The following is a 9,052-nucleotide window of genomic DNA, read 5'->3' as shown; positions in this document are numbered from 1 at the left end:
CACTTTCTTCCCACCATAACCAGAAGATCCCCTGTCAGTCATGATGTGCTGTTTGTGCACAGATGTCAGGTAAAATACTGTAATGTCTGTGCGAAATGTATGTAATTTTATTACTGGACTGTGTGTAGTAAAATAAATATACACTTGGGAGTCGGACACCCAGATTTACAACACAGACTGAGCTACTCAAATCAGACGAATCCCAAATTAACTGTGGGGGGTGGAGGCACAATCAAAAATGAAAAGGATTCAGTAGGACACACTCAGGTGTGTGCAAGCAACCTAGCCAATCACACACTGAAACACTTAATAAACAACTAACAAAGCAAATAAGGCTGAAGGGGGATTAAATAAAAAATTGGCCTCCAAAGAGCCAAAAGCGGCTGGAGAAAGCAAAACTGAAGGCAAGCCAAATAATAAAGCAGGGAAACGGGGGAACAAATCACAAGTAAAAACAGTAAAATGCTTCAGAAAGAATTAGAAATACAGCACACACAAAACAGAAACTTATATGCAAGAAGAAAGCTAAGGAAGTAAAAAAAATAACATAGTATAAAACAACTGTACTGTACTTTGGCACAAAAAAACCCTTGAAAACAGTCTCTCTTATCTAATTCAAAGTTGCACTCCATGTGCTTTAGGATTGGACTACCTCATACATACATGTGATCTTAGTGGTTACAGTCTGCAATCAATCAAGACAACTCAGAGGCTCCCTCCCTCCCTCCCTCCCTCCCTTTAAGGAACACAGTTTTATGCAGTGAGAGGAGACAGGCCAGGTCAGAGAGAAACGAAAGCCCCTAAAACAAAATGAAAGAAAATCATGGGGTTTTTTTTGCATTATAGGATGCTTAAATATGGAATTTGCTTTATTTTCATATTATTTACTATAATTATGAAACACCCCATTTTCATAATTGTTGCAGTTAATAACAAAATAAATGCACAAGTCTACCTGGGCCGATTCCAGACGGCCCTCCCCATGCCAAAACGTCGCGCGTTGTCGCGCGGAAAACGTGAAATATCGTGTTTTCTCGCGCGAGTTTTGCGCAATGTCACGCGACGTCGTGCAAAACTCGCACGAGAAAACGCGATATTTCACGTTTTCCGCGCGACGATGCGCGACGTTTCGGCATGGGGAGGGCCGTCTGGAATCGGCCCTGGTATACACATTTTTTAACATTATATCAATATAAGGATCTTCAATTGCTGAATTTAAAAAAAGTGAAAAGGCCCCGGTGGTGCAAGCGGGGGAGGATAACTCCTGCTGCGGGATCAGGATAGAGAAACTGGTGGGAAACTTGCCGGATGGAACCCCCACGGCCACGATGCTGCCTTGGTAGCTGCAGCAGCACCAGGGAAACCACACGATCCGGTTCCTGTGTGGAAAGCATCTGTCCTTCCTTACTGGAGTCGCTCTGGCGGATGACGAGGCGGCAGAAAGAACCCTACGGATGACACCAACTGTAAAAGCGCTAAAGTGTGTGAGTGCGTGTGTGCGCGGTCAACTGCTAGCCATCTGATAAAAGAAGGAACGCAGCATTTCTCACAAAGCTGACTTCAGTCTTCTTTTGTTGCCACCAGCTGGAGTGAAACGCAAAGCGGCTTCCTGAGTTTGTGGACAATTTCTTGGCGGCTGCTCAGCGTTGCAAGGCAAATGCCGCACTTTGTATATTTGACAAACTGACACTGCCACATTGAGTGTCGAACTCAGCTCGTCAAATACACGGAGAGCAGCACTGCAGGAATCTGTGGCACGTGGCTGGTGGCACCTTCGGCAAGCCAGCGGACAGACTGCAAATCAGAAGGCAGTTAGTTCAGGGAAGCCTGTTTCTTTGGCCTGGGAAGCTGACTTTGAGCTTGACCTGCAAGAAAGGAGAACTCCAGAAGTAGGTACAGAGGAGTGGGGTGGCCAAGGACAATGGCTGACTCTCTGTTTCTCATCAGGTGGCTTGTGACTCACATCCCGCCCCCCCTTGCTTTGGCTAACTTCCTTGCTGCTTCTGGGGGGAGATTCGATTGGTGCATGGATTTTAGTTGAGGGCCTTGGGGTACTTTTAAAGATACAAGCAGCCTACAAATATTCTTACATTTGAAAGTATCACTGCTGGAAGCCACCACAAGCATATGACAACCCTGGGACAGCACCCAGGATAGACTATCCCACAACTGGACTGAGTAAACAGAGAGTTGCTTTTTAGGAGGGGCTAGGGGGCACTTACAAGGGCTACAGTCCCAAATAGAAATGCACTTAAGCCACCTGGACATAATGAGCAGAAGAATATTTAAAGCAAACCTGTAAATAAAATCACACGTTGCATTAGGGGTATACTTCTACCCTCAACCAAATTCCTAATGTATCTTGAGGTGAAAAAATGTCCCACAAAAAAAATTCTTTGCAGGGGGAGAAATCATTGTGTTTTGTAGTAGCCAAAGATCCAGACCTTAAAAACACATCTTGACGGGAGGCAGAATGTTTCTGTTGCATAGATTCCCCCTCCCCTTTTGCATATTGAATAATTCACACTAGTAAGGTTCCTTTACAAAGCTGATTTTTTAAAAAAAAAACACCCTGAAAAAATGAACACTATGTTTTGAACCTAATCCATTAGAAAACTAACATAAACTTTCATAAATTTTAAAGGAAAATACCTAGAAACATGCCAAATTAAAAATTTCTAATTTTTTTCTTTTTTTGTTGTTGTATTTTTGGATGTTTTTCTACCCCAGTAACATACCTCTCTATGGTGAGGCAATTATTCTCCTGGTCATGAGGTTATAATGAAGGGCTGTATCTCTCCGGAATGCTTAAAAATTGCTCCCTAGATCAGTCTTTTTAAAATAAACTCATGGGGCATTTTTAACCCTAATACATTAAGTGGTGGTGGTGGAGAGTGCCCTCAAGTCATAGCTGATATATTGTGACACCCCCCCCCCCCATGGTTTGCCATTGCCTGCCTCTGCAACCCTGGTCTTTGTCGGAGGTCTCCCATCCATTACTAACCAAAGCCAACCCTGCTTAGCTTCCAAGATCTGACTAGATCAGGCTCACCTAGGCTATCTAGGTCAGGGTCATTACCTGGGCTTGGGGTAAAAAAAAGTACTCCAATGGCAAAATGCATAAGCTTCTTGGGTGTTTTTTTTATTCTTGGTGCTTTTTGTTTGTTTCTTTATAGAGAGCAAACTGTAAGTGTTAGCTGCCTGGGGACTTTGTTTATACCGCACAGCTCGCAATGTCCTACAGGGACAAAGTTGTATAGCCGGCCACTTCTCAGTGCATTCTTCCAACAGAAGTGCAGCCTGGCAGGAAACTCTGCTAGGACAGGCGCAAGATTTTTAACGTTTGGTTGAGCTGTGGCTGTTCCACGGCTGCACAATATTCATTTCTCCTCTCTTCCCTAAAACAGAATTTCTGTTGCAGGGAAACATGATTTCCCAAACACTTGAAATGCAGGTCAGTTGATTTGGTTTTGAATCTTGGGAAATGTTATTTTCAGGGCTTTTTTTCTGGGAAAAGAGGTGGTGGAACTCAGTGGGTTGCCCTTGGAGAAAATGGTCACATGGCTGGTGGCCCCACCCCCTGATCTCCAGACAGAGGGGAGTTGAGATTGCCCTCCGCGCCGCTCTCCTCTGTCTGGAGATCAGGGGGCGGGGCCACCATGTGACCATTTTCAAGAGGTTCTGGAACTCCGTTCCACCGCGTTCCCACTGAAAAAAAGCCCTGGTTATTTTGGCCCCAGATGGCACATCTGATAGGGTGATTACTGTGCAGGATGTACAAGAGTGCTGAGCAGCTACGGCATGTGATTATGATATAATGGATGAAACAGAGCCATGCGCTTTGGCAAACGGAAGATCCCAGGCTCAGCTCTCAGCTCCTCTCCTTAAAGGGAGGCACTGGGACTCCTGTCTGAGACCTTTGAGCTGTTGTGGGCACAGCAGGTGAAGAGGCTGGAGAGAGGGCAGCAGTCTGACTTTGTGGAAGGCAGGTTCAAATGTTCATATGTCAAAAATGGTCTTCCTCCAAGCCTGCATTCGGGAACAGAAATTTGGCTTTGGTTTTTAAGAAATGCTTTGGACATTCTGTACCATTAACTGCAGCATCCCCCTCCGGAGCTCAGGGGGCAGTGTACAGTTCTAACAACAACTCTGTCCCCCCTGAGCAGGTCAGGCAGAGTATGAGCCCAATGTCTCCCTTTGCTTCAGAGCTGGGCTTTAGAACCCAGCTCTCCTGGCTCTGTTTCGACACTCCACCCGTTTCACCACCTCAGCCTTCCATGCCTCTGCAGTAGCAGCCGCACGGCCTCGCAGCACAGAGAAAGTATTGTGAGGTGTGGAGTACATGCTTGCCTCCACAAGCATTGATGCCAATTCCCACAGGCCTATGTCTTCCAAAAAGTGTGAAAGCTTGCAGGAACAGCGCATATGAGAATACAGAGATGCATGCATCACCCTTGTGCCGCTTGTTGTGTGCTGGAGTTGTGGTGGGATATGTAGGCTGCAAGCAATTCCCAGCAAGCATTTTTATGAGCAAGAAGTAAACATTAATTGCATCTATTCCTATTCATCTTGCCTCCCCCTTTCCTTTTCCTTTCCTCATTTGGTTGAAATTTGATGTGGCTCAAACCAAGAGAAAATTGGTACATTTAAAAACATCTCACTAACATTCTGCTCCTCACTACATTCTACTGAAATCTGTGGAATTTACTTCTAAGAAAGGTGCCGAGAACGGAGGAGTAAGGCTTCATCCTTAAGTAATACATGTTTAAAATACTGCCAAGTGGCCTGCACTGAAATGCAAAGACTTACCTGGATTCAAAGTCAGGCATCTGCATGACTTGACTGCACGTTTTGTTCACTGTCTCTCGCTACTTGTAGGACAGGGAATCTTGACAGATCCTGACACAGAGTGTAGGATGGGAAAAGCTGCATCCATTAATTTCTCTCTCTTATGAAGCTAATGAAGGGCTATGAAGCATCTATTTTTGCAGGATCCAGCAGTACTGACCCAGGGGGAATCTGATAAGACTTGAGTACAAGCTGTCTTCTTCACCATCCCCAGATCATTGAAACTGATGGCTGTAAATCCAATGCAGATGTTTACCGCGACAGCAAAAGTGAACAAGGATATTAGCTGATGCAACTGCAAACAATTTTTCTTAACCATATTAAGAGAATTCTTGAAAAGCCTACACTGTGGGTTCTTTTTCCCTTTAAACTGTGCGCAGGACTCTTATTTGTTCAGCTCCCACTGAAGGCCTATGAATCCTGGCTTCTGCATCTGCTTACACTAACTGTGTGGCACAAGCATGAAGCTGGAGTGCTCCATGCTGCGCTATGGTTCTACAAAACCCATTTGTTATTAAAAGGAGGTTAAAAAACAAATCTGAAAAAAAGTGCATTTTACCTCTCTGTTTCACATGTGCATACAAATGAACGCACCACACAAATACATGACAAGGACTCATAAATCACAGCAATATAGTACTCAATGTACCACTTGCTTATAATAATGTATTTCAAGAACTGTATTTTATATTCTCCATATATGATTTTTTGTCTAACACAGCTATAGATTCTGTTGAACTCAAGAGTTTTTAAAAATACTGCACTGAATTTGGCAACTTAATACCAAATTCTCATCCTCACCTCTCTCTCTCTCTCTCTCTCTCTCTCTCTCTCACTCTGGTTCTTAAAGTTGAATTTCAAAATCCAAATTCAGAATTTTCTGTGACATTTTTGCTAAATTTCAAATTTAAGCAGTTTCCAAGAAAGGAAATGCATTTCAGAGAGGGGCAACATTTTAAGATGGGATGTTTACTTTTAAGCATTCCAAAAGGGACAATTAGCAGAATGGATTCCAGACTGTAACAATCTGTTGCCTACAGATTTTTAATAGATCGTCCTTCTGGGCTGCCCCATCCCTTAGGTTGGGTAGTGGGGAAGCAACTAATAATTGACCGATTAATTTACAGAATCTGTATGCTGCCTTTCCAGAATCTTCAAAATACCAGTTACAACGTATGACATACAAATTAAAATACATCTGGGGAGTTTTAAGTCTGACACTGGCCAGAACTGCAAGGGCACAATAGAAGCAGAGAAGAGAGGAAGATTACTTTGGGGAGAGTTGAGAGAAAGACTTGGACATGCAGCAGCTGCTCTTCACTGATGGGGCCACCAGCCTTTTTTGTGCCAAAGCTCCCGTACCTGTAGCCTCTGCAGGACAGACCAAAAGCCGCATGCCATGGAGATGCGGAAAGGCGTCCGTTGCAGAGCTTCTGTCTCTTGGGTTAAAGACTCCAGAGTCTCGGTGGAGAAAGGGGGGCAGAATCGTAGTAGACCTCAAGTAATCACAGTAGGACTACTTGCCCATTGGATGGGTCTCCAGATCTCCTAAGTTTTCAATGAAGACAGAGGTTGTTTGAAAGAACTACACTTCTCTTGCTGCACTCGCAGGTTTATTTGGTGAGTCCTGGTCAAACAAAGATTGCAAGCTTTCAGAAATGACACAAACCCTTATGAAACCTGTTGACCGGGGGCCAGAATGAGCGAGCGAACACCCCCTATCCCATAAACAGCCGTGGCTGTTCATCTGGAATCCAGTGCAGTTTGAAAGAGGTGAATGCCCTGGGGCCGGCTGGGCTTTTCATCTTTCCAGAGACCCATTTAGCCAGAGATGAGAGGGGACCAAAGACAGCAATTCCTCCTCCTGGCCTCTTCTTACTCTCTCACCTACAGATAGCAGACTATAGACCTGCTCTAGACCTTTTACCTTTACGAACATCACATGAAAAGGGCAAACAGCTGAGCCCAGGAGAAGAAGTGGAGGTAGGATATCATACCTGTCCCTGCGCACTCACAAGCTAGGCAGACATGCACACTTCCCCTGCTTCAGATCACACCCGGCGCACAACTCGAGAGGAGCAGTGGAGTCCGGCCAAGGAAAGCTTGGGCTTGTTTTGAAGGGGCCTCTCCTCTTTACAAGAGGAAGCTGAAAATGGGGAAGATAAAGCTGAGGTTAGATGACAGGAAATATCTGGATGTGAAGTGACAACATTTCAGCATTGAGAAATGCAGCAGCAGGCACACTTTCTTGCCTTGGCTGTGTGGAAAGCTCCATTACACCCAATTATGGTTTTATTTGAAAGCCCTGACCCCCTCCCCTCCTCCGATTCCATCAAAGACTATGAAGCAAAATGGCAGCCTTTGCGCTCTTATGTGCAGTTCCAGATGAACCCTCTCTACAGAGAAGAAGGACGGCAGAAGCAGGGAGGTCACACTGCTGTGAGCTTCCTCTTTCGTTTCAAGCTTCTTATAAAAGAGGAATGGAAAAACCTGAGCACATTTAAAAATAAATGGGAGAGGAGGAAGGGGCTGCATCTAAAGTCTGTTGCACACTTTCCCACAGTCTTGGAAACCTTCTCCCCTCAGTACAATGCAGGTTGCATATGGGCATGCCTGATGACTCCTATTACTTACTTTGGCGGGGACGAGTGTCTCGCATGGAGCAGCAGGAAATCTAAGCCTTTAGAAACATTAGGAAGCCTATTAGCATCTGCAGTTTTTCACAGACCTCCAAGCCTTCCCTTGCTTCCTTCAGCCATGTCCAGACACCATCTTTTAAGTCTTGGTATGGCAAGCCAAGTATGGAGGCTTTCTTCCTCTTGCATCCTCAAAACAATATAAAACAAGACCACATCAACTGCGCTTTAAAAGACAGTTTAAGGAACCCACTTGCATTGTCTGGACATGGCCCACAAGGTCCGGTCTCAGAGGGCCACTGATTCTTTAGGGCCTCAATTCTAAAGGCCCCTGACCCAAATTTGAATTGACATCACTCCTTGATTGGAATGGATTTTGTGCTGGAGACAGCAAGAAATAGCCTGTCGATCAAGGCTGGCTGAACTGGGGAGGGAAGAGTCCTGGAAGAACTTTCAGAGCTGCTCATAGAAACAGGGATGTGCCAGCCGCATTCCCCCCAAACCTGCACGTCTGGCATTCAGCTAAAAACTGCCGTCGGCCTCCGGACATGGAGAGTGGTCTGTCTAACTTAAGAGTGAGATTCTTTGCATTTGAAAACAGAGTGAAAACCAGCTCAGTTTTACACTAGAAGTAACTGCAACATCTGCCCTAGGACTCTACCTCCTTGGTGTTCCTCCACCCTTTACTATTCCTAGGCCCAAGATATGACTGCCCAATGAGCTCCCACAGGCGTGGGTTGCCAGGTGCCCACCAACGGTAGGCAAATTCCTGGCGATTTCTGCCTCTGCCCACCAATTGCCAGATCAGCAGCGGGAGAAGGCAGGCCAGGAGACAGGCTAGTGAAATGGGCATGAGTGCGCCCACATCCCCCGCTGATGACATCAATTCCAGTGTGAACCAAAAGTGACAGTGTCACACAAGGGCCGATTTTCTAAAATTTGGCGAAAAGACTATTGTTTGCGGCCAAGCTTTAGAGAACTGTCCCCAAATGCTATGTTTTGGGCCAAGTTTTAGAAAGTTCGCCCTGGAGTGATGCCATTGATTCCAAGTTGCACTGAAAGTGATATCATTGCAGTGTGCTGCCGTGCACACTTGCGATGCCCCCGACCCCTCCCGTCCAACACCAGCCAGTTGCCAAGTGGGGCTGGCAACCCTAATTCTATCCATTTGTCCTGAAGCAAAGAGTCCCCCTTGCCCACCTTCTCACTAACTGGATGTGTGTGACACAGGATTGCTATGTTTTCACCGGTGGTGGGCATCACCTGCTGCCAGCAGGCATTTCCCGCCACTGCTCAGCCAAGCAGCAGGAGGGAAATTGGCGGGCGGGGGGGGGGGGATGGGGAACGATGGGCAGCACCCAAGTGCACTGACGTGACCCTCCGTGCACCTGAAAGTGACATCCGCACGTTGCTGGGGATACTTTAGCATTTGGTTAAACCACAGAGTTTTGCCCAAATGTTAGAGAGTGTTTGTGTTACATACTGCTAAGTTGCTCCAACTTATAGCAGCTCTATGAATGAAAGACGTCCAGAACAACCTATCATTAACAGACTTGTTCAGGTCTTGC

Source organism: Eublepharis macularius, chromosome 13 (genome assembly GCF_028583425.1).
Source record: "Eublepharis macularius isolate TG4126 chromosome 13, MPM_Emac_v1.0, whole genome shotgun sequence".
Classification (NCBI taxonomy): Eukaryota; Metazoa; Chordata; class Lepidosauria; order Squamata; family Eublepharidae; genus Eublepharis; species Eublepharis macularius.
The sequence above is the reverse complement of the archived record's forward strand: the minus strand, read 5'-3'. Positions refer to the sequence as shown.